Source organism: Saccopteryx bilineata, chromosome 1 (assembly GCF_036850765.1).
Source record: "Saccopteryx bilineata isolate mSacBil1 chromosome 1, mSacBil1_pri_phased_curated, whole genome shotgun sequence".
NCBI classification, from domain to species: Eukaryota; Metazoa; Chordata; class Mammalia; order Chiroptera; family Emballonuridae; genus Saccopteryx; species Saccopteryx bilineata.
Window position 1 is genome coordinate 296,387,603 of NC_089490.1, and position 26,076 is coordinate 296,413,678.

At 46.1% G+C, this 26,076-nt stretch overlaps 1 protein-coding gene and 1 long non-coding RNA gene across 6 annotated transcripts in view; one reads left to right on the plus strand and one right to left on the minus strand.

The window, feature by feature from the left end:
* Positions 1-26,076, plus strand: part of PDZD2 (PDZ domain containing 2) — a 340,539-nt gene that overhangs the window by 167,623 nt on the left and 146,840 nt on the right. The gene's annotated exons all lie outside the window — the stretch shown is intronic.
* On the minus strand, positions 4,502-5,376 carry LOC136320431 (uncharacterized). Its single transcript, XR_010728335.1, has 3 exons — positions 5,298-5,376; positions 5,023-5,162; positions 4,502-4,725 (listed from the first exon to the last, which is right to left on the minus strand). It is a non-coding gene; the product is annotated as an uncharacterized lncRNA (long non-coding RNA).

The window sequence follows — 26,076 nt, forward strand, 5'->3', positions numbered from 1 at the left end:
AACTATTTCCCCAGGATTGGACATTAAGTAGTATGGGCTGGACTAGCTGAGACAGGGACTGTCTGGAGAAACCTGAGATACGTAGTCACTCATTGGGAGATGATCACGAGATATTTAGCCCTCTTCCATCCCCTTCTCCGCCATCATGGGGAGCCATCCTGACCCCCATCGAGTTTTGAGGTTCCCATTGCCTTCAGTAGAGCTCTGTGTAGAAGTCGATGGCCTTATAGAGGCTTTGCTACTTCTGGAGCTTTTTCCAGGGGTCCCTGTTAAAGGTTAAGCATTATTTGGCAAGGAATTGCTGTTTGAAATGCAGAACACTGAAATGTCGCCTGCCAAGCGCCGTTTTCCAGGTGGTTTCTCATAACATGTCGTTTTGCTCTTTGAATCCAGAGATAATATATCTGACTCTTTCATTTGTTATTTAAGACTTTTGGCTGACCTCTGGGATTCTTGTTTTAATTGCCAACTGATAGAAAATATAAATGGAAAAATGTGTTAGCGTGCAAAGTTTGGAGTTTGCTTTACGTTTGGAAATTGGGGGGCTAGGGGCATAAAGGGTTAAGGAAAACTGTTATGAGTCAGTTTGGTCTGGCTAGCAGTTGTCTTAGCAGTTTCACTTGTCAGGCCCTATGTAAACACACATCATGCCTCAAACAATATAATCATTCTGTAGACGTTATTTGCAGTTCAAGAAATTTCTGCTTTTATAAATTAAATTATCTGGGATATGCTAGAAGACCTTGATATTTAAATTTTGAATTAATCTTATGGTAAATCCCTTTCGCAGAACAAATAATCTTTGAAAAGTCAAAGAACATACTTGTCCCAAAACATCTCAAGGGTGTATGTATGTATGTATAATTTATAAGTGTATATGGTTTATTCTCCTTCCTCTACTCCCAACTTGTTCTCTTCCTTCTCTACACCAAGAGACAGACTTCTCTGAACTACAACATCTGGCCTCCTTTTGCCCTGTTTCTGGTTGGGTTGAGCCAATAGAAATCCCCCTCAACACTGTCCCCTGACCACCGCTGATTCAGATGGTGGCTGATTTCTTTTAAGCTCTTGAGGGGCGGCTCACTTTCATGGCTCCAACTCCCACGGCCTCCTCCCCTGCCTTTCAGAGCAGGTGCTCCATCCTGCCAGCACCTGCGGGAATAGTACCACATAGACTCTCCAGTTCAGCCCTTCTGAGTGCGCCTTCTGTTTCCTGCGGGGACCAGGCGGGCATCGTGAAGGTCCGTCTCTTTCTTATATAATATCTTGATTGTCCTGTCAAGCTCTAAAAGACCAGTTATGTACATTTTAGTGTATCTGACCTTGAATTATATCTTGTCCTGTCAGAAAGTTGTCCTCTTATTCTTGTGTTTCTTGTGTTTTTTGTCTTCTCTTTATTAGATCACTAGTCTTGGGGGCTGGAGGGACAGGAGGCTGGATTATTCTGCCCTTTCCCTAACTATACTTGGCTCTAGTACAAGTAGACCTCAGATATTGCAGGTGTGGTTCCAGACCAGTAATATATTCACAGTAAAGCAAATATCACAATAAAGTTTCACATGAAATTTTTGGTTTCCCAGAGCACTATACACTAACCATGTTTATACTATGCTGTTGTGTGTTAAGTGTATGGTAAATAGCATGATGTCTAAAACAATGTAACTACCCTAATCAAAAAAATATTTTATTGCTGAAAAATGCTCATCGTCATCTGAATCTTCAACAAGTCATAATCTTTTTGCTGGTGGAGGGTCTTACCCTCAATTTGTAAAAAACACAGTATCTGAAAAGTGTAATACAATGAAGTTTACCTGCGCACTGTTTTACACACACAAGTCACAATTGGCAACTCTTGAGGTAAAATAACAAGATAGAAATAGGAGTGCATGCGAGTATGTGGTAGATATGTGGGTATAATATATCTGTGACTTGATTTTTTACAATAGCCTTTCTTTGTGTCCTTATTAGCGTTGGCTCATTAATGTAAGCAGTAAGCAATTACCCAGTGCCAGTTACAGGCAACACATAATGCTAGCTATTCGCATTGATGCTTTTTCAGAGTTCATAAAGAGGTTCTATTAAGAACTAGATTAGCCTGACCAGGTGGTGGCGCAGTGGATAGAGCATTGGACTGGAATGTGGAAGGATCCAGGTTCGAGACCCCAAGGTCACCAGCTTGAGCGCGGGCTCATCTGGTTTGAACAAAAGCTCACCAGCTTGGCTCGAGCAAGGGGTTACTTGGTCTGCTGAAGGCCCGCAGTCAAGGCACATATGAGAGAGCAATCAATGAACAACTAAGGTGTCGCAACACGCAACGAAAAACTGATGATCCGATGCTTCTCATCTCTCTCCCTGTCTATCCCTCTGACTCTCTCTGTCTCTGTAAAAAAAAAAAAAGAAGAAAGAAAGAAAGAAAAAGAACTGGAATAATAGCATTTTCAAGCTAGAAGGACCCTCGGAGCATATCCCATTGGGGTTCGTTTTAGGTGACGCCCAGGCGGAAGGGTTCGGTGCTCTGCCCTGGAGCACAGGTAGTCGGGATGGATGATGCCAGAGCTTGGTGCCCGACCCTCTGCCTCGGGGTCCTTGCCCCGCCTCCCTCCTGCCACACTGCTTGGTCATCTCATAGGTGTTTTCTGGTGAAACTAAGCTCTGTAAGATATCCTTTGGAAAGCCTCCCTGCTGTTCCTTATTGCTTCCCTCTGTGTTGCAAATGCAAACCAGATAGACGTGCTCTGAGCTCATAAAATGACCTAATAAGATGCAGATGGATTCTAACCCAGGCTCCAACGTGAGCTACCTGTGTAGACCGCTGGGGGAATGTCTGAACCAACCCACAGCCAGGTTTGGACATCTCGGTTCACCAACTTTAAACTTGGAGCAACGGTTTATGTGGGTGTGTGAGGGGTTGGGTTGGGTGAGTTAGTTACCCAAGTGCTGCAGTTATTGGAGCCAGAGCCTCGGGCTTCTGTGGAAATGTGGTCTCCAGGTCAGCCTGGGCTGCTCACAGACTTGCGCTGGGTGGAGTTTGCTGACGGGCAGTGCTCCTGTGACCAGGGCCCGGAATGAGTTCATTCAGCACAAGGACCAGAGGGTAAGGTGTTCCCTACAAAACCAAACACCTTTGGCTCCACTAATTCACAGTGTTGGTTTAAGACAGGACAAGAAGAAGCCTGAATGGAAGCAAAGCAGACTGCTAGATCTGAATGTGATAATGTGAATTTCAATAATTAGTGTTCCATCAATTCTTTCACATACACAGGTCAGCCAGACAGTGGTGATGAAGTGTTACCTTTACCCCTCAGGAAGACTAGGGAAAGAGGAGGAGATAGTGTCTTCACTGTGAGCCTATTTGTCAGGTTTTGTGCTAGGGGCTTTAACTCAAGGACCTTGCACCAGACAGTTACATGTTAGGCCCATTTTGCAGAACTGAAAACTGAAGCTTAGAAGAGCTATGACATACCCTAAGTTGTATAGCTAATATAAGGGGATATATCACATTCTCAGTTCTGTCTGATTCTACAAATTAACCTTCTCAGTGAAATAATGATGCTCCAGACCCAGCTAGTCCACATTCTTGCTATAAGTGACTCTGGGGGAAGTTAGCTAGCTTCCCTGCCTTGGTGTTCTCCACTTTAAAATGGGGATAAGGCGCATCACTCCCTCATAGATTAGTGTGAGAACTGAGGTATTATTGCACATGAAGTCCTCGTCACTGAGCCGGGCACGTATGTCCTTAATCCTATTATCTCCAGGGCCTCTAGACTGGGTCTGCTGCTTCTCCCTCCTGCATGTGCTTTGTCACCTGTTAACTTCCCTGGGTTGTTTTCTCAGGTATAAAATGAGGGCTAGGTTAAAGGTCAGCCTTCTTAGTGGAGAAAAACCCAAGGCAAACAAGGCACTTTCATGTTAGAGTTACCCCAGTTCTGCAGGTGCTGACCCTGAGTGTTACCTGAGGACATAAGGCACTTGGTCTGCTGGTGAGAATGTGCCCTGGGTCCAGGCCCTGGCGGTAGCCGTTCTGAATGAAGCCAAATTCCAGCCACATTCCCTCAGTTCCTGCCGCTTGGTTTTCCTCTTCCGTGACTCACTGTCACTGTTGTAAAGAGAAACTCTATTGTTCCTATTACATTGTACACAATGGTCTCGAAATACTACTTTACTTCTGGCACTTCTGGTCACCAAGTGCGTGTGTGCTGGGGGAGGTTCTCCCGCCCCAAACAATTCTGGGACACCAGCCCCGTGTCCTCCAGTTCAGCGCAGATACTAGCTTCCTGGGACGTGTCCGATCCCACAGGCTCAGGGCTCAGTGCCACAAGGCTGCCCTCCCACACACACACATATTTCAGATGCCAACCAAAAGTCCAAGTTATCACCTCTACTGCTGACCAACTGGCTATAAATAGGGTCCCATGACCCCTCCTATTAATTAATAGGATTAATTAATTGGGTTGAATCGGTTTGCTAGAGGAGCTCACAGAACTCAGGAAAACAGTTTACTTACTCACTTACTGGTTTATTGTGAAAGGATACAACTCTGGAACAGCCAGATGGTAGGTGCAGGGGGCAAGGTGTGGGGGCAGGGGTAGAGCATCTCGACATGTTTGCCAGCCCGGAAGCTCTGAGCCCCGTCCTGGGTTTTTATGGAGGCTTCATCACATAGTCATGGCTGATTAAATCGTTGGCCCTTGGTGACTGCGCTCGCTCTCCAGCCCTCTCGCCTTCCTGGAGGTCGAAGAGTAAATTGAAAGTTCCAACCTCCTGTTGAGCCTGGGTGCCCTGGCAACCAGCCCCCAACCTTAAGGTTTTTCCGAAGAGTCATCACATTATCATAAACCCAGATGTGACTGAAAGGGGCTTGGTATAAATAACAAAAATATCCATTTCACCTTTCTTGCTGTGGAGCTATTTCTGGGACTGAATGTTAAAGGAAAGATGCCTAGGGCTTTCTCGGGGAATTACAAGGGCTTTGGGAGCTCTGTGCCAGGAGCAGCAGACAAAGACCAAATACACATTTCTTACTGTAAGTCCCAGGATCGCACTGTTGGTGTGTAGTCATCATCATCATCATCTCTTTCTCTTTCTCCTCCTCCCTCTCCTCTGGGGCTGCATGCAGTGAGCACCTTTCACAGCTTGTCCGTTCTTCCTTTCCGCTTCGGTCACTGGAAGGGTAACATAACAGGCAGGGACTCAGGGGAGCTCCCTTCAGCGTGTGTCGGGAAGCCCTCCCTGCCTTCCCCGGGGCTGAGCTGGCGTCTGCTGCCAGGGTCTGCCGGCAGGGAGAGCACGAGCCTCACCCCCTCCAAAGGTGGCTGGGATCTGGGAGGCTTTCCCTGTGGCAGATTTTCTCCTGCCACCATCACAGGCATCACACCACAGCGGCATGAGTTATTTTTAAAAGAAGGAGGGAGGGAGGAAGACAAGACAGAAAGCCAGCAGCCCTCCCCCCCGCAAGGGCCTGGCTCGTGTGGCAGCACACAGATGTCCTGTAGCAGAGACACCGTTTCTGGGTGTTCTGTACCCAACATTTTGGATTCCCCTGGAGTCCCCAACTCTATCCTGAGAAAGTTCTCTTCCGATTCTGTATCACGTTGCCACAGCAACCTGCTGAGGAAAGATGGCAGGTGGGAGGACATGTGGGAAATGAAGTTCTACAATTTACCTCATTTGCCCAAATATAAGGCAAAAAAACCTCCCCCCCAAAAAAAAACCCCCAAAGTTATCAGAAATGAGGGAGCTGCCTTATAGTTAGGTCCTTGCCTCTCTCATGCTATGAGTGAATCTCATAACTATTTATCTCGAACATCCAAGTATTATTTAGGGAACAAACATTAGCCCAAAAGGACCTTAATCAGTGCTGAGTTTGGACACGTACAGAGGTCAACTGAGGAAATCATATTTTTAAAAAGGTTAAAAAAAAATCTAGTGATATTCCTGGGCATCTGACCTCATAGTAACAAGTGTTAGATTTCTTTATAAACAAGACTTGTGAAGATTATTTAAAAATGAAACAAGTTAAGAACCTTATTCAAATAACTTAGTAGAAGTAGAGAGGATATGTTCTGGAAAACTCCAAATGTAGCTGCAATCACAGGAACGGGTGTACAAGTGCCACTGAAGACTTGGAATAAACATTTTCCTAAATCAGAGGTGGGAGGATGAGAAGTATTTCTACATTAGTATTCACTTATATGATGTTTACAGAATATATGTGTATATAGTATCTATGCACATGTAAATATTTATATTGCTGTATTAATATCTAAATAGCTTGAGGTAAATATTTTAAGTGTTGCATTTTTAATATCTTAGGTGGAATATTGGCATCTTGGATATAGATTCTTTCATTTACATAATTTATAGTTATCTAACCAAATTCCCCCTGCCCCCAGTTTTTCAGCTCTGTTCTGATTGGGACAGTAGGGGATCACTTATATTGGAGGTTACCTTATGACCCAGCTGAGATGTCCTTTGTCCACTCTAACTCTATAGAAAATGCAAAAACGGATGTCAAGAATTATTTGTACAATATACGTTAGTAGTGTCACCTCGACTCATCGCTTCTTTAATTCCATTCTTGTTTCTTACTTGAACTTTCTGGTTTGCAAGTGCCAAACCAAAAATAAAATGAACAGAAATGCAAACTATTGAAGTGACTCAAATAGATTTTCTCTGCAATCAGTACGGGATCTAAACTGAGAAGAGGGGCACCCACTTATATGTATTTAGGGGTCCTCACACCCAGACATATGTGGCGTTTGGAAGTGTCACGAGCAGATGAAGAGCAGTGCAGGCTCTTGTAAGAAGTAGAGCCCTTAACCCTGTTGATAACAGGGTGAGCAGCACCGGGGGTCTGTCCGGGGAGGAGGAGACTGGAGTGCGATCAATCTCGGGCAGCCTGTCAGCTTGTGGTTTTGGTGAAGCAAACAAGAAGAGTTTCCCTCAGGAAAAATCACAGGCACAGGAAAGCCAGACTTCACTCCTCCGGCCCTTCTTTATCCTCCACATGGGAGTGTGGACATGTGTCCTCCCCACAGAGCATCTGGCCAATGAGTAATCATAGGCCAATAGGGAAATTTCCACTCAAAAAAACCCAACAAAACACATCTCCAACAAGAAACCACCAACCGAAGAACTTTATCTTCTCAAGAGATACATTTTCCTAGAAAATAAACACAAGATGTGTTTAATCTTAGCATGTCAACATTAATGGCCTTATCATTGTTCCCTCCCTCCCTCCCTCCCCCAACGCATGCTTTACTATCTGTTCAGATGTTGCAAAAATTGTGGACCATTTTAGTTGTTGGGAAACCATGGCTGTCCCCAAACTTGCAACATTGGGATTAGTCAGGGCTCTCCCTCCAGACAAACGGAATGGAGAGGAGATACACATGTATATGGGGGTAGGGGGATTTATTTTAAGAAATTGGCTCACAGGATTGTGGGGTAGCAAGCCAGAATGTGTATGACAAGCCAGCCGCCTGGAAATTCAGATGGGTTTCTGTGTTGCGGTCTTGACGATTTCTTTTGGAAGCGTCAGCCTCTTTCCTCTCATGACCTTCAGTTGATTGGATGAGGCCCACCTACATTATGGAGACGAATCTTCACAAAAAGTCTACTGATTTAAATGTTCATCACATCTGAAAAAATACCTTCACAGCCACAACTAGACTAGTGTTAACAAAACATCTGGGCATCAAAGTCTAGCCAAGGTGACACATGAAATTAACCATCATGGTTGGGATCAATAACTGCATTTGTCTTCCCTGTTTATATTCTGTATTGTGAAGTAAATAAGATTATAGATAATTAAGAAAACATTTCGTAGGTTGATAGTAAAGTTAATGAAGAAATTCTAAATTTTATTTATTTTTATTTATTGATTTTAGAAAGGGTGGGAGAGAGAGAAACAACAATTTGTTGTTCAACTTATTTATGCATTCACTGCTCGAGTCTTGTATATGCCCTGACTGGGGATTGAACCCGCAACCTTGGCATATTGGGATGACTCCGGCCAGGGCTACCTTTCAAGTTTTGTTTAAACAAAAAATTAGTCTTAAGTTAAGTTTCCTTCAGCCTCTCCTCCATCTCACTCCAGTTCAGTGCCTATCTTTCTAGACTAAGTGTTAGATGTTTAAATACTAATTTTATTTATAGATAAACATATGCATCTTTATGAGTGTTTTAATTGACATAAATGGTATCATATCACATCTTTTTATATTCTACATTTTTTTTGAGAAAAACTGTAGAGTATGAAATGTTAATAGTGATTCATTGTAACTGCCTTGTCTTAAGAAAATTCTCCTATATTTTTCTTCCAGTAATTGTTCACAGTTAGGTGTTTTTTGCATTTATGTGGAAAACATATAATTTTATCTTCACCTCATTCTAAAGAGAAAACCATATTAAAATGGGTTAAAAATAAATTTCAAGTGGCTCACAAATTTAGCCCAACGACTAGTGTGCCCTTGCCCCTAAAAACATAGGTGGGTTTCAGAGCTTTTTATTCCATTGTGAAAATTTATTTAGTCCTACACCAATATCATATTGTCTTATTTACCATAGTTTTCTAAAGTGTTTTCATATCTGATAAGGTGAGTCCATTCGCTGTACTTATTCAAAATTGTCTTAGTGAATCTTAGTCCTTACTCTCCCATATGAATATTAAAATATTAAGTTTCCCAAAATTCTTGCAGAGATCTTTTTGAAATTTGACTAAAGTTATTGATGAAATTGGGAAATCTTTAAAATGTTGTTTTCCCCTTTCCATAAACATAGTTTATCATTCCATTACTCCAAATCTTTTTTTTTTGTATCCTTTGATGTAGTTTTATATCTTCCTCAAGTTGCTTTTAGACTTTTGCCTGTCTACTTCATAGTTTGAGTTACTAAGGAAACCGGTTTTTTTCTTACTATTATGGTCTGTTTGGTTACCTACTGCTGTTGTAAAGAAGTACTATTGATCTTTGAACTTGGCTTTTGGTTTCCAGCAAACTTGCAACATCCTCCTATTAATTCTAATTGTTTGGAGGTTTGTCTTTTTTTTTTTTTTTTTTTAAAGCTTAGTTTGTTTGTTTTTTTTTATTTATTTAATTTATTCATTTTAGAGAGGAGAGAGAAAGGGAGAGAGAGAGAGAGAGAGACAGAGAAGGAGAGAGAGACAGAGAGAGAAGGTGGGGAGGAGCTGAAACGTCAACTCCCATATGTGCCTTGACCAGGCAAGCCCAGGGTTTCGAACCGGCAACCTCAGCATTTCCAGGTTGATGCTTTATCCACTGCACCACCACAGGTCAGGCTGGAGGTTTGTCTTGATAATTAAATGTAAAAGACTGACTGCAGGTCTTCACTACTGTTTTTGAATTATAAACTTTTTAATTACACTGTCACCCACAATTACACAAAGTGCCCTGAGCATAATGGCATGCAGAAGGTGTTGACTCTGGTGTTGGGCTATGTGCCAGGGGAAGTAAAGATGAGAACAGACGGTGGGGCACCACTTCTGGGTGGTAACCAAGTATGGCCTCAAATCCAATTCTCAAAAAATTTGAATGAATATGCAGACAATTGGGTTGTGATACCAGACGGCCCAGGTTCTTGCATTATCACTTCTGCATGACCTTGGAATCTATCTGTAACTCAGATTTTTTTTAAAAAAATGGAGGTAATATTTTATTCATGGGGGTTGTGAGGCTTTATTGAATGATTGTGTGCACCTGCTAACTTAAGCTTTCAATAAATGTTTATTATTATGAGATATCATTACTGCATGTGTCGGGTATTTTGAAATCTTTCTGATGGGGAAGCATAGGATTATTAATAGTTTAGACTTATTAGTGCTTTGCCAGCAAGTTGACTTTTTTTATCTTTCATGATTTGTTTTTAAATGCTGTGCTGTGTTCTTTGTAATCATATCACTTCCCATAAGATCGTGTCTGGCATCATAGTGCAGGTCAGAAGGAAAGTTTCCCAAAAATTGCTTTACAGACTTTGCTGAAAGGCCTGGTTTTGTTAATGAGGATATTAACTAGGGCTCTAGCCATCTGTCCTAATTGACAGATGCACTAGAGTCCGGAGCCTTGAAGAGGCCTGCATTTTGTTTTATGAGGTAAGGGAGATAGTACTATGGCTGTGAGTTATGAGCCCGACGAGCACCTCAGAACCTCACACGTGCAGATTGCTCAGGATGCGGGAACCGAGATGTGTGGCAGCCCAGGTGCCTAGGAAGACGCACTCCTCTGGGCCCCTTCCCCGCTAGCTAGAAGTGCTCTCTGGCCCATGGTGGCTATTTTTTTGTTTTTTGTTTTGAACAACTAGCTCCATCCTTTCTCAGAGCCCCCAACTATCCTGGCTTCCCAGAATTTTGCTTGAAAGCACTGTTTTTTCTCTTTTTCTGGCCCTCAGAAGAATATAGACAATCTTGAGACCCTGAATGGCATAGCTTGTGATAAAATTTCTGGGCCCCTGGTGGTTGAGTGGCCTCAGCTTATTGTGGACTTTGGTAGAAAATGGCTAACCCTTTGTTTAAATATCTGTGGCTGTACACCTCACCATTGGCTGCTCGTGCCTGCATCGACGTGACCCTGTGCACTGATTAGGGGCGACAGCAGTTGGGCTGTGATGTTGACACGGCCATTCACTGGGGACAGCCACCCATTGGTAGATTCTAAGGTTTGGGTCTTGGCTGTTGTGCTCAGGCAGGTGTTAGGAATTGAAATTGCTCTTGAGTGTGACCCAGCAGGTTGTCTTACACTCTGTTTTTAGAGATCAAAGGTTGGAAAGAAAGCAACTCTAGTTCTTCTGAGAGTGTCCTTCTAGATCTCTTCTTAGCAGGAGAGGAAGAGCAGCCAGTGCTCTGAAGCACGGTCAGACCAGCTTGTGCAAGGAGCGGACTTGGCTGGCCGACTGTGGATGTTCCGTGCCTGCGGTTCAGCTGTTGCCTTCTCCCTTCCCTTCTCCCCTCGGCAGCATTCAGAAAGCTGGAAGGACTGGTGGGGATTCTTTTTTTTTTTTCTTTTCAAAGCAGATTTTAAAATGATTTTCTGCTTAGCATTTCTCTGTACCTTCAGTATCTTTATCAAATAAAGTCTTCCTCCCCCCCGCCCCCAGATGAAAAGAAGGGTACCTTCAATGAGGAAACTGATCTGTGTGTGACAGAGATGGAGGTCTGATTTCCACTCTGCCAGAGGTGGGTTCTGAGGAGACTCCTCCCACTTTCTCCAGCAAAACCTGTCTTTCAAAGACCACAGTAATGATGGGCACTTCTGTTTATGCTTTAACTTAAAATCCAAAAGGTCTTTCCTGCTTTGGCCAATCTGAAGACACAGGTTTTTCTGTTATTTTTTACATCTTTTAGGATGTGTCACAAGCCATGACATGTGACTGGCCTGTGTGTCAACCTTCCCATGGCTTTCCTCACTGTTTCAGTAGGAAGCACACATGTTCAAAATTCTGTAAACAGAATGTTTGCTCTTTTTTGCTCTTCCAGAGTGGCTTTAGCCAATATCCTCACGTAGAAAGATCAGACTCTGATCTGCAGGAATCTTATTTTGATTGGCCAGCTGGCATTCATAGCCCTGTAACTAAATACCAATGTATGAAATGGTTATTGTTCCCTGGCGGGGTGGGCCCGGGCCAGAAGACATTCTTTGTGATTTCCTGGGGAGTGATGGAGGCTGTCAATGTCCCTGCAGCCAAGTGGGGTAAACATGAGCTCCCCCACCCACCGATGCAGAGACGGAGAGGTGGCCTTCTAGCTCTGGCTTGAGACTGGGAGCTCTAATTGGTGTGAACTGAAGGCTCTTCATTCATCTTCCCCTCTGTGGTCCAGTTCTAAGACCTACATCTAATATTTGCGATTATGGTTGCATTGAACCTGCTCTGTAAACTAGTGTTGTTCTCTCAGGAACGTGTTTTTAGTAATGCTGGCTCATCTCTTCCCATTTCCTCATATGTAACAATGTTTAGTTTAACTCTGTCCCCTTGTCCTGGGCATGCAAAACCCATTGTAAACGTTGAGAGCTTTGCACACCATATTAACTGATTAAGCAAACTCCGGTCCATGTGAGTAGCATCATGTTTACCAAACCAGTTGTAAACCTAGGAGGTACAGGGCCTCCTATTGTGCTCATTTTACAGAGGAAGAACCTGAGATGTGGGTCCCCCCATAGTTGTCCTCGTCAAGTGCCCACGATGGTAATCGGTACTATGACAGGTAAGAGAGAAGACCTCAGACAGGAGCACCACTGGCTCAGGCTGCGTTCACCTCTGGTGAGGTTTTTGCAAAGGGCCCTTCAAGTGCCAGAGATCCTGGGGAACACAGGCATGACCACCAGAAGCCCAAAGAATTCCATATAGAGGAGGGAGGAGGAGGGTGGTCATTTGTGTTCGGGGTAATTGCTCCTAGTGACTGTCAGGATTATCCAGCTGTGCCTTCCTGCAGCCCACTGTTGAGGCTACCCACAAATGGATAGCTATTCTAGCAGCATTGATCAATGCAATTGAAAATCTTTTTAAATGCCAGTTGGATCATATTGGGCAAATGAGTTTGTAAAATTTGTATTTTCTGAGTTGCTCACTTTTATTGTTAAAAATGGCGCTGGTCTGAAACTGCTAATTACATTCCTGCCTGAGAAGTACCATTGTTATGCTAATGTTTGCTGGAGGAGGGATTTTGCACCAAAAAGTTTAAAGTGAAAGGAAGGAGAAGGAAGCCATGTTTTAGCAGAGTGAGAGCAGAGAGGATGCAGAGTGCTGAAGGAGGAGCCAAGATGGCAGGGAGAGAAAGAGAGACCAAGACGGCAGGGAGAGAGAGAGAGGCCAAGATGGCAGGGGGAGAGAGAGAGAGAGAGAGAGAGGCCAAGATGGCAGGGAGAGAGAGAGAGGCCAAGATGGCAGGGGGAGAGAGAGAGAGAGAGAGGCCAAGATGGCAGGGAGAGAGAGAGAGGCCAAGATGGCAGGGAGAGAGAGAGAGGCCAAGACGGCAGGGAGAGAGAGAGAGGCCAAGATGGCAGGGAGAGAGGGGCCAAGATGGCAGGGGGAGAGAGAGAGGCCAAGATGGCAGGGAGAGAGAGAGAGGCCAAGATGGCAGGGAGAGAGAGAGAGAGGCCAAGATGGCAGGGAGAGAGAGAGAGAGGCCAAGATGGCAGGGAGAGAGAGAGGAGCCAAGATGGCAGGGAGAGAGAGAGAGGCCAAGATGGCAGGGAGAGAGAGAGAGGCCAAGATGGCAGGGAGAGAGAGAGGAGCCAAGATGGCAGGGAGAGAGAGAGAGGAGCCAAGATGGCAGGGAGAGAGAGAGAGAGGCCAAGATGGCAGGGAGAGAGAGAGAGGCCAAGATGGCAGGGGGAGAGAGAGAGGCCAAGATGGCAGGGGGAGAGAGAGGGGCCAAGATGGCAGGGGGAGAGAGAGAGGCCAAGACGGCAGAGGGAGAGAGAGGAGCCAAGACGGCAGGGAGAGAGAGAGAGGCCAAGACGGCAGGGAGAGAGAGAGAGGCCAAGACGGCAGGGAGAGAGAGGGGAGCCAAGACGGCAGGGAGAGAGAGAGAGGCCAAGACGGCAGGGAGAGAGAGAGAGGCCAAGACGGCAGGGAGAGAGAGAGAGGCCAAGATGGCAGGGAGAGAGAGAGGAGCCAAGATGGCAGGGAGAGAGAGAGAGGCCAAGATGGCAGGGAGAGAGAGAGGAGCCAAGATGGCAGGGAGAGAGAGAGGAGCCAAGATGGCAGGGAGAGAGAGAGAGGAGCCAAGACGGCAGGGAGAGAGAGAGAGGCCAAGATGGCAGGGAGAGAGAGAGGAGCCAAGATGGCAGGGAGAGAGAGAGAGGAGCCAAGATGGCAGGGAGAGAGAGAGGAGCCAAGATGGCAGGGAGAGAGAGAGGAGCCAAGATGGCAGGGAGAGAGAGAGAGGAGCCAGTCTGTGCAGAGAAGAGAAGGGAGAAGGTGTGCAGATGGGGAACCTGAGGTGACCGAGCTGGTGGGGGACCTTTGATTCTCGGAAAAACCAGAAAAGATTCTCCTGGTTGTGGAACTGGAGAATGTGTGAGTAGGTTTTGGTGCCCTGTGTGCTTTTACTCGCCAGCCGGTTGCGAGTCTAGAATAAAGGAATGACCCACCAGTTTTTGGCTCCACAGTCTCTTTACCGTCTGCCTGAATGTATGGGAACCTGCCCCTGCCAGCCGTGAGGGCTGCGACTACTGGCCCTACAGATCACTTTCCTGATTTTAGATATAAGGAGTGGCTTTGGAGGTATTTACTGAGACCTATAATTGAATTGCTCCAGGTCTGGGTCTTAGAGACATAAGAGGGAAGGACAAAGGTGCCCTATCTCATTTAGCTTATATAGTAGTGGGAAGAAGAGGTAGTTAACACAGTAATAAATAACCAAAAGCAATGATTTAAAAAATATATTTTAATTAGTTTTTGAGTGAAATTGTCTCTGTTTATTTTCTTAGCGTATTTTTCTTTGATGGGAGAAAAGTCTATGAACCAGATACCAAACAGCTGAGTTTTGCTGTCAGATCAAAATGGAGTTCATCTACGCTGGGTTCACTGTGCTGGATCCCTGAAACTGTTAGGAGGCCTTGAGCTCCTCCCTCTGGTGGCTCTGACCCTGTGTTTCTTTGTCATGTGAGGGGGCGGGGCTGAATCTGTACTTTCAGACTCTGCTCTTAGAATCACTGAGGAACCCCTCAGAGCCAGGAGGGGGGAACTCAGGGGCCCTCAGGAAGCCGGCTCAGCCTCCGCAGGAGCAGTCCTGCTGTTTCTGTTAACTGGGGTTCCTCTGGGTCTGAGAAAGGATTCTATGGCTGAAAATAACAATTAAGGCATCGCTATATTGTTCGTGGGGAACCACTTTGTGGGGAAATGCCACAAGCAACCTTTTTAAAGAGGCTGAGAGAAATGAACAAGACAAACAAAACAATGGATTAGTAGAACATACTAAAACCTATAAATTAATGAGGAAAAAAAACAAGTGACCCAAAAGACTAATGAGCAGAATATATGAAATGGCAATTCATAGAAAATACAAATATTAATCATGATAAGACGGAACGCTTGGTCTCTCAGTTAACCAGGACAGTGCACATTGAAGCAGTGGGATTTTTTCCCTACTACTGTCCCCCAGCCTGTCTAGACCATGTCAGGGTCAAGGCTATACTTAGGCAAAAATTAAAAGGGTGATAGAATCAGGTGTGGGTAGACTTAGGGAAATGAGTACAGTAGTTTTCCCTTATCTGCAGGGGATATTTTCCAGGACCCCCAGAGGGTGCCTGAATCTGTGGATAGTACTAAAACCTATATATGGTTTCTTTTTCCTTCTACATACATACATACCTTTTCACTTAAAGGAAGCATACCCGAATTGCCAGCATAGTGGCCCTTGTCCTTTGGGGCCACTAGTAAAAAAAAATAAGCGTCACTTGAACACAAGTCCTGAACTACTGCGACAGTCTGATAATCTGGTTGGCTACTAAGTGACTAATGGCAGGTAGCATATACAGCAGGGGGAAGCTGGTCAAAGGGATGGAGGAACCACATCCTGGGTGGTACGAAGTGGGATGGCGTGAGATTTCACCATGCTATTCACAGCGGCATGGAATTTAAAATTTAGAAATTGTTTATGCCTGGAATTTTCCATTTAATATTTCAGGTGGTAGTCAGCCAGCAGTAACCGAAATCTTGGAGAGCAAAACCTTGGAGAAGAGTGGTATGCTGTACTCACATACAGTAGGTGGGAGACAGAGTTGCCACAGGTATTTAGTTAGGGTCTCTTAAAATTGTACATATTTTCGACCCCATAATTTTACTTCTAGAATTATATTCTAGGGAACTACCTCAGGGCCCTGGCTGGTTGGATCAGTGGTAGAATATCGTCCTGGTGTGTGAATGTCCCGGTTTGATTCCCAGTCAGGGCACACAGGAGAAGCACTCATCTCCTTCTCCACCTTCCTCTCTCCCTCTCCCCTTCTTACAGCCATGGCTTGATTGGTTCAAGTGCATCAGCCCCAAATGATGGAGGCCCTGTGGAGCCTCTACCTCAGGTGCTAAAAATAGCTCTGTTGCAAACATGGCCCAGATGGGCAGAGCATCAGCCCCAGGTGGGAATTGCCAGGTGGATCCCAGTCGGGGTGCATGCTGTCTCTCTATCTCCTCTCTTCTCACTTGGAAAAGAAGAAAGAAAAGCATCAGTACAAAAGGAATAAATAAAATATGGTAAATCCACATTGTAGAATCTGTAGCAGTTTCAAAGCAATAAGCAGGTCTCCTTGTGGGCCTGGAACAATCTGGTTAAATGGAGAAAAAAGCACAGTGTAGAAAGGTAAGTACAATATGTAGCCATTTAAGTGAAGTGATACATATTGGCTTCCTATGAGAATGTAACAGTATGTAAATACCTCATCGGGATAGTTCTAAATGAGAATCAGCAAACACTGGTGAGGAATTAAGTGAAAGATTAAAGTTTATCTATAGAGTTTAAATAACATGTAGAAGGAATGCTTCCAAATATATCTTAAGCAATTAACAACACATTTATTTAAAGGGTATCACTACACTAGACGAACTCTAAGACTGGTGGTGACTCAAAGATCTGCCCTGGTTTGATCTGCCATCACCAGGCTGTTGACATGCCTCCTGAGGGCCTCTTCCTGCCCTGCCTCTCCTCCTCCTCCCCGCTCACCCAGACGCCCTCCCTCTCCGCTCTTGTGGTTGAGGGCCTGCCAGCGGGAGAATTCCTCCCTGTGCCCTTCCAGCTTTCTGAGAACTAGGGGTTGGCGGAGGACCAGCAGCCTCCCTGCCGGAAGCTGCTTCTGTGAAGGACACTGTGAGGCGTGGGCCCCCTGCCAGGTCCCGGGACCTTGGCCACATCCCTGGCCCTCGTGCCCGGGGTGGAATTCAATTCTTGCGTTAGGACCAAGGGACTCCCACACGAGCCCGAAGCTACTGATGCACCCATTAGATTCTAAGTCTCTTGGACGCCTACTGCGTGCCAGATTTCATGCTCGGCGGTCACCTAGTGAGTGCTTGGATGGGCATATTCCTTCTGTGCCTGAGACCTGAAAGTTTTGGTATGAGCTGGACCCAGTCTTACTTCGGATTTCTGTATATTCACCACTCTGAGACATTCTGAGAATGCCACAAGCCCATGGAAGGGCGGATGTTTTAAATATGAACTTGGTTTAATTCTCAATAGTTGGAAGCAGATTACACACACGCACACATCGGCGGGGGCAGTGACAAAGTGGGAATTGTATATAGAAAATGACACTTGCCTCAGAAATGCTTGCAGCCAGCTTGTTTGCCCTGGAGGCACTCTCTTTGGAGGAGGGACTCCTGGTGTTGGTGGTGTCTGTGAGCAGTGTTCACTAATCTGCACGCGCGGTTCTGTTTTATTTCACTTTTTGAGATGGAGGCACAGCAGACTGGACGGGATTCCAAGATGGCGGCTTTTCCAATAGGAAACGTGTTAAGGGCAGCAAAGAGCCCTTCCTCAGATCTGCAGTCTTCCTTTGTCTCACCTCACTCACTGTGCTGTCAGTTGCCCATTGTTCTTTTGGAACAATGGGGCTGATTTTTCCACAAGAATATGACAAAATTAAGTATAGTTATACAGAGAACTGCCGGTCAGAAGGACAGAGTTGAGCTGGCCACCAAACCATTGCAGAGGGTCACATGGGTGCTGTATTTCAGAACGTTCTCTTTGGTTTCAACTGTCAGTTTTATTTGTGGGGTTTTGTAAAAGTTTTTTCTAAAGGAAAAATAAAATGGATTGGCCTACTGGGGGCCACACGTAGCTCTGAAAGGCTGCATAACCAAAAGGCAGCAAGAGTGGGATTAACTTCAAACACTGGTGTTTGGGGGCACATCAGCCGGAAACAGCCCTGTTTTCCAAACGTGGGTTCCAGGGGTGCAGCTGTTTCGGTCCATTTAGAGCAGTGGGATTTAGATGGAGCAGAGACTGCTCATGAAACTTTCCTAAGCAGGAAAATGGGGTTGGCTTGGTCAAGACCAATACTAGGTTTTGCAAAGTGGCGGTCTCCTTGTGGGCTTAATTGTTCATTTTGCTGGTTTACACCCTGCAAGGCATGTTCAGTTATTTGGGGGGAGTGGAGGAGGAGTGTTTTTCCAAGTGTTACTGTAGCTGCTCACACACACAGGGTAGTCAACAACCAACTCTAATGATACAGCTTCTCTTAACACAAAGTCAGTCACTGAGAGAAGTCAGTCAACTTGACTGATTTTATTGTCTGCTTCTTGGAAATCCTTACAATAAATATTTTGAAGGATAGGGAAATGAACAAAGACACTGTTAGTCTGCAATCTCTCTCTCTCCTTTCTCTTTCTCTCTCTCTCACACACAAACACTGGCACACAGGACCTGGACCTCACCATTTGGGAGTGTGGTCCATTTGATGATGGATAAACAAATATTGGGCAGAATGGAAATGGCCAGAGTCAAGGTACCCTGAAGCAGGATATGCCCAAGCCCAGCCTCGCCTGCTTCTCAGTTTCTCCTTCCTCAGTGTACTGGCTCCTCCTCCCATTTCCCCAATCATACACATTTTGTGAATTGTTCTATTGTTTGTCTTTGAGAAGATTGATTTACACGTTTGTACAGAAAATCCCAGAGCCTTTTCCTCTTAATGCTATAAAGTTGCCATTTAATGAGGCATTCACAAGGCCACCCAGCCACTTGAAATCCAAAGTGTCACACTGAAGGATTGTTACCAACAAGTATTTACATTGGGGCCATGGTTTTACTTTCTCTTGGCAATTGATTTATTGCTCGAGCCAATAAATCCTTGGCCGATGAGGAACAGATTGGAGGGGAGGAGCTTCTGTTTGGGGCCATTTTCTTTTGGAATGCTTTTAACACTTGGCCCCTGGGGAAGAGTGTGTCCTTTTGTTTTGTTAAGTGATCAAGTTGGCCATTTTTTGGCACTGTAGGGAAGGCCTGTCAAGCAGGCGGAAGGAAGTGGCTGGGTCTCCCTGGTCCCTAGATTTGCACAGACCTAACACGCTTGTTGAGAGAATATTTGAAAATGCATTTTCTTGAAAGTAGTACTATGTAAATAATAGATTAGATTATGAAGGGTGATTTGAGTATAGTGGGAGGAAAATCCCTCAATTGCCAGCGCCTGTTTTCTATGTTGGGAAGAAAAACTGGCACTTTCTTTGAAGAAGTTGGAAGAGAGCCTGGTGGTGGCCCTACTGTATTGGTGTAAAGAGCTTTCTGTCTTCGTAAGCATTAGGGCACACATGGCCGGGGGCCTTCCTGAGCGATGGACAGGGCTGGTGTGCTCTTTCCAGGTTTTTTATGGAGAGAAAGCCAAGAGAGGTGCGAGGGCAACGCTGTCCAATAGAACTTTCCAGATGAGTCAGCGTTCTCTTATCTGAGGTGGCCATTGAGCCCTGGGACTGTGACTAGTGGGACCAAAGAATTGAATTTTAAGTTTTCATTAACTCACATTGAATTAGCTGCATGTGGCGAGTGGCTATCATATTGGACAGTGCAGCTGTAGACGGCTTTTAGACGTCTCCTGAAGAATCCTAAATTAATCTCCTTGGACTGTGACAGCCTGCTTGTGAGGGGTGGAGGTCTGGCAGATAGTCCCCTCCCAGGAGGGAAAGACCCAGAAAAGCCAAAGGACAGGTTCAGATCTCGTACACCCCGCAGAGCCAGAACTCCTGCCTTGACCCCCACGTCTGACAGCCCCTCAGCCCCTCGGAGCCCAGACTGTAGATGTTAATTAGAAGTACTATTTAGCAGGGGCCCCCAACCACAAAGGGAGGCTTGCTTAACATCTGGAAACTTGGCCGTGGGCTGTGTATTTAATCTTCTCCTTTAAAATCAAACAGGCTTAATGAGCAGCGAGAGTTGGGAAATCTCTCTGGGTCCTTAAATCCAAGGAAGAGTGTCTCTGTTACCAGAGGAAATGGGCCAGACAGGTGGAGGACTCCCTTCCCCTCCGGCCTTCTTTATGTGGCTCTGTCTGTGGCAATTACAAGTGAGGAAGGCCCTGTGGAGACTTGTAGTTCTGTTCTGACTGGGCTGTAAAAAGGCCAGAGCCCAGGACAAAAGGCAAACACTCGATAGTCCGGATATGATCAGCTTCTGGCAACTGCAGTGACGTGCCCCTTGCTGCTGTGTAAGCCAGAACCCAGGCACCAAGTCCATTCACTGGTCCCAGCCCCATCCTTGCCTTATCCGGTTCTTGCTAGTCCGTTTTGAGGACTGTAAGAAAAGTGCATTAAGGGGCACCTGTTGAGAGGGCTGGCTTCATAGGTAGGATGCTGGGCCACAGGGCAGTGACATCTAGGTGGCAGCAGGGGACACTGGCCAACACCGTTGCTTCTCAGCAGTCATGGGGTGGATGTAAAGTCGGCGTGGCTCTCCCCAGCGCCACTGGCACATTCTAGCCATTGCCAACCTCCCTTAGTTGCCCAGCGCACGCCAGTGTGCCCAGGGAAAGCAGAGTCCCCTTACTGTTGTCACAGGATTGACTAGTAATTAGAAGGGAAATCTGCTGTGACAAATCAAATCTCCCATCATGCCTTCAGATTCTTACCAAGATGAATTGATGGGTTACCTGCTCCTCACAGTCAGGCTAGGCTGTCTGTTCGTCTCCTACCCGTTGACCCACCCACCTCTCGACCTGCCTATTACTACAAGTGCAGCAAATAATGGGGAGCTGACTTTAAAAGTGAACAAACAAATTTTATAAAACCCACAGCCAGCCTTCATCTCCTGTTTATTGATGGGGTGGTCATAGGATTTATCATATACAGTGCTCTTTGGGGAGTGAGAGGGGACACTCATATCTACACGGGGACAACCATTTAAACCAGGATGCCCCAGGAAAATGGGGCAAATGGAGCATCTCTCGTATGCCAGGCACGGTGCTTGAGTTGAGTGCACCCAGGTCAAGAATCTAGTTTTTTCTCTCGAGGGACCTGCAGTCTGGCAAGGAGGCAGGTGTATTAGCAAGTGCAGTAATACAGCATGAGCATTGAAATGGGTGTGAACAAGTATTGAGGTGGGAAGAGGCAATGGGGAGGGTAAGGTAGGGCTTTTTTATTATTTTTTAAGTAAGAGGAGGCAGAGACAGACTCCCGCATGCATCCTGACCAGGATCCACCCGGCAAGCTCCTACCAGGCAATGCTCTGCCTGGCTGGGCCATAGTTCTGTTGCTCGGCAACCAACCTATTTTAGTACCTGAGGCAGAGGCCATGGAACCATCCTCAGCACCCGGGGCCAACTTTGCTCAAACCAAGCCATGGCTGCAGGAGGGGAGGAGAGGGGGAGAGGGTGGAGAAGCAGGTGGTTGCTTCTCCCATGTGCCCTGACCAGGAATTGAACCTGGAACTTACACAAGCTAGGCCTGTGCTATACCACCGAACCAACCAGCCAGGGCCAGGGAAAGGCTTTTTAAAAGAAGGAAGCAGAGGCGAATTAACCTTTGAGCTATTGAACTTGCATCCACTGACCAAGTGGGACCTTGCCACTTGCCCTTGGAGTTGTCCGTGTAGACCTTGGTTGAGTCACATATTGGTAAAGACTGTATATTCCAAAAGTCATCCTTGAGATCATCCTATCCCAAAATTACTGTCTAGATCAACATTGACTGTGGGTTGTGGAAAAAAACCTTAAGTATGTGGGCAATGAGTTAGGCTGGGTGTAGGTGACTTCCCCGTGGAGTAAATGTAAAGTGATGGGTTATGTCTGAAGTCTGTCTTAATGTAAAAGCCAGGCAGTATAGGTTCTCATTCTAGTATCCTCCCTGTACTGGGGACTGTTGAGTTCCTCATCAGGGAAGTGGCAATGTCTGTGCATCTGTGTCCGTGTGCTGCAGACGCACTAAAATCCTCAGACTAGTGAGAGAGAAAACATTGATTTAGGTACTTGTTAGCGTGAAGCTGTATAGACCAAGAATTCCCAGACCTAGTTTGAGATCAACACAGTGCATTTATTATAAGGGTGCTGTGTGGGGGTGAAACTTGCCTTGATGTTTTGACCCAAAGAAATTAAGTCTTGAACTTTTCAGTCTCTGAAGCTCTGGACTTGATGGGCTGCAGCTGTGTCTGGTCCGGCCGTCTCCGACTGGGTCGGAAGCCAGGCATGATGTAGCGTGTGATTTCAAACAGTGGTCTCAGTCTGAATTCTCCTGTCGTAGGCTAAGTGGCCTGGATGAGGTTGGGCTGTTCCTGACTTGATGTTTTTCTCCCTGTCCAGCATTTATGCATTGCACTAATAAGAGCTGAACAATTTTTAAAATAGTTTTAAAAGGGAAAATGCCTAAGTCTGCCACCCAATACATATCGATTGTATTTTGCCTTGGCAAGCTTTTCTAGACCCCGGTCTGCATGCATACTTATAATAACATAGTTATAATTGTAGTGTATGCTGATTTTGTTTCATTCAGGTTTTACCATAGCCTGAAATTAAGTTCGGGGTGAGCTGGCGGGACCTGAAGGATTGAACGACAATGTCCTGACTACGGCTCTATCCTCGGTTTAATGACCCCCTAATGGTAGATGAGGGAAGTGGTCCGGAAGTCTAACCAAAGGGTAACGCAGATGCGGGAGTCTTTCAGGAACTACCTCCTCGCCCCAGTCTCCATCCACATCGCCGGTGGCACCAATGCTTGGTGCCTACCATTCCCCTTTTCTTCGGCCAGGTCACTCTTAGCTCACCAACGTGTCTTCTGTTGGGATGTTGGGATTTGTCAGAAAAAGGATCTTCTAATTTTTCTGAGCCAGTGGATTGACTTTTAAATTTTGCCTGGTCCTTCTGTGGACACGTGGTAAATCCTCTTCCTCTGTCTTGTACTCGGCCGTGAACTCAGCCGGCCTCCTCCCTCTAGAAGGCAGCCCTACCTTTTCCTCGCCACCCTTCACCTCCAGTCTGCGCCCGAACCCACCCCGGAGACTGTCGCGTTCACTCCTGGCCTTAGGCCTTTCTCATATCCTGAATTTTTTCTTCATTACCATGGATAATGGCTCTTCCTTCCTGCCACTCTTAGGGAGCTAGCTTTCTTAACCACCAGTGACGTGGCAGGAGCTGTTACAGACATTCTCAATGTGTGCCCCTTCCGACCACACTACCAGAGAGCTGTTTGTTCCCATTTACTAACGAGGAGACTGAGAGTTGGAATTTAAGAAATGTGTCCGAAGACACAGACGTAGCAAATGGTAGGATCCAGAGCTAGCTGATTTTAACTCCTGTCATTTTTCCGTGGGGCCAGGCTTGCCTCTGGTGTTGACACCTCTCAGGTACTCTGACAGAAGAGTAAAAAATGTACCGTGCTATGCTCGGCACATTTGCGTGGTGAGGAAGGGGTTTGTTAGTCCTCATCAGCTGTTTCCTGGTGGTAACTGTGGGCGAAGCTAGCCCATCCCAGGCGACTTAATTGTCTTATCAGACTCTTACCGGATCTTCTCTTGTGGATCTTTCTTAAACCCAGCTGACCGGAGTCACAGCGTGGTACCTGCCTGGGCTGGCCCACCCTGGCAGTATTTTACGCTTTGAACTTTACCCAGCTGCTGCTTCTATATGATGAATCATACAGAATTCATCCACTCAGAAGTAGTTTATTGAACACCTGTGTACCAAGCCAGCCCTATGCTGGGGCTGAATATTAGTTGGATCGAGGCTGTTAAATAAATTAAAGCTGTGATTCAGGCTTTAAATGTATTACAATAATGTTTTCAAAACTATTTTACCAGTTACTAAGGAAAAACTCCCCTTTTGCAGCAATAATTTACAACTGAAAGACATAGCAATAAAATAAGATTTTATCTTCATGAGTCAAAATGAGGTGTAAGGATGTATGGCTCTGATAAGTATTGTTTTTTCTATAAAACAAGTCTATACATTACTCCTGTGTGAAAAATACAGGGTTAAAATATTTTCCCTCCTGCAGAAACATATCTATTTTTAAATATGTTCTGTAAATAACATCTAAACCAATGGAGTAACTTGCACCATGGAAGTTAGGGCTGACTGTGTTGGGCTGCCGCAGACGGTATTTCTGGGAAAGTGAGCCTTAAGTGTCCCATATCACAACATGAAAACTGTGTGCTGGCCCTGGCTGGTTGGCTCAGTGGTAGAGCATTGGCCCAGTGTGTGGAAGTCCTGGGTTCAAGTCCCAATCAGGGCTCACAGGAGAAGCACCCATCTGCTTCTCCACCCTTCCACCCCTTCTTCTCCCTCTCTCTCTGGCGCTCGCTCTCTCTCTCTCTCTCCCTCCCCCTCCCTCTCCCTCCCTCTCCCTCCCCCTCCCCCTCTCCCTCCCCCTCCCCCTCCCCCTCCCTTCCCCCTCCCCCTCCCTTCCCCCTCCCCCTCCCCCTCCCCCTCCCCCTCCCCCTCCCCCTCCCCCTCCCCCTCCCCCTCCCCCTCCCCCTCCCCCTCCCCCTCTCCATCTCCCTCTCCCTCTCCCTCTCCCCTCCTCCTCCTCTCCCATAGCCATGGCTAAAATGGTTTGAGCAAGTTGGCTCCAGATGCTGAGGATGGCTCCATGGCCTCGCCTCAGGTGCTGAGATGGCTCAGTTGCTGAGCAAGGGAGCAGGGACCCCAGATGGGCAGAGCATCGCCTGGTTGGGGGCTTGCCAGGTGAAATCCAGTTAGGGCACATGCGGGAGTCTGTCTCTCTGCCTCCCGGCCTCTCACTTCACTAAAAATAAAAAATAAAATAAATAAATTTAAAAAAGAAAACAGTGTGCTGCCTTTGGAGGCGCAGTGGGCAGCCCAGGCGGCTCTGGTCTCTGTGATAGTCCCCGCCACTCAGTGCAGTCACTTTGTCCTCTCGGCTGAGGAGGAGCCATACGCCCCCTGTGACGACTCCTTTACGTTGTCTGATGTTCAAGAGTAATGTGTAAACACTGGCCGCAGTCGCCCTGGATGTCTTGTGGGGCAGGAACAAATTCCCCTTACCCTCAAAGTTCTGGCTGGTGCAATAATCAAACATAAGACACGTTAGCAAGAGAAAATAACCAAATTTATTACATACATATGTATGGGAACCTGCATACGTGAAAGAGGTTCAGAGATAGAAAGGGGACATGTGGATACATAAGATGTTCTGAGCTTGGGATGAGGTAATGTGCCTTGGGGGTTCCATGGGTCATTGTGGGACGTTAAGAGCAGGTGCTTAGTAAATAGAAATTTGTTTGTCCTGGCCTGTGAACAGGCAAAGGGAATTATTATCTATAATCTTTTATTATAGGCAAGGTCCCTAATTCAGTTTCTTGTAGGTACTTAAGGGAGGGGCAGAAGTTTCCCTTGAGCCCAAAGCTAATGTTGCCTTTAGCTCAAAACAATCTGCATACCAGAAGCACATCTTGGGGTGATTCACTCAGAACCCCCATAGTTCCAATTATGACAGACCCCAAAGCTGTTTATCTTCCCCCAGCATTACCAAATGCCTTCTAACGGTGCGAAAACGTTTCCTTTTTCTAGGATTAGGGCAGATAAAGAAGCAGAGTGCATCAAGTCCCCAAGTACCAGCAAAGCACAACCTAGTCCAGAAGAGACATGTAAAAACAGTCAGATGATACAAGGTCTCATTTTGCGTGGCGGAGAGCCTCTCTATTCTAGCGGGAAAGCAGTGGACTTCTAGCATTTTCTGATAGATCAGCTTCCTGCTGACTTGAGGATTAGCAGCTCCTCTTCTGTGATTGGCATTGTCAGCTGCAAGGCCCTGGAATCCCATCTCCGTTCTGCCCTGTACTGGCTGTGTAGCCTTGGGTGAGTTACTTAGCTTTGCTGCGTGTCTTTATGTATAAATTGAGAATAATAACTATGCTCCCCACTCAGATGCGTTGGTGGACTCAGTGGAGGAAGGCACATAAAGCCGCTGACATGCGGACTCGTGGCATGCAGCACGTGATACAGTGAGCGATGGTGGCCAGGAGTTGAGACCGGCAGCTGCTCAGCAGCCGGGATGGGTGGTGCGTCCCCTGGTGGCTCCTTCCAGCTCTGGGTCCCAGGCAGGTATCCTGGGACTACTAGATGGTCAAGAAATTCTCATGAACTCTGACAATCTTGGCTGAACTGATTCACGGGTGTGTGGCCTCCTGCCCTT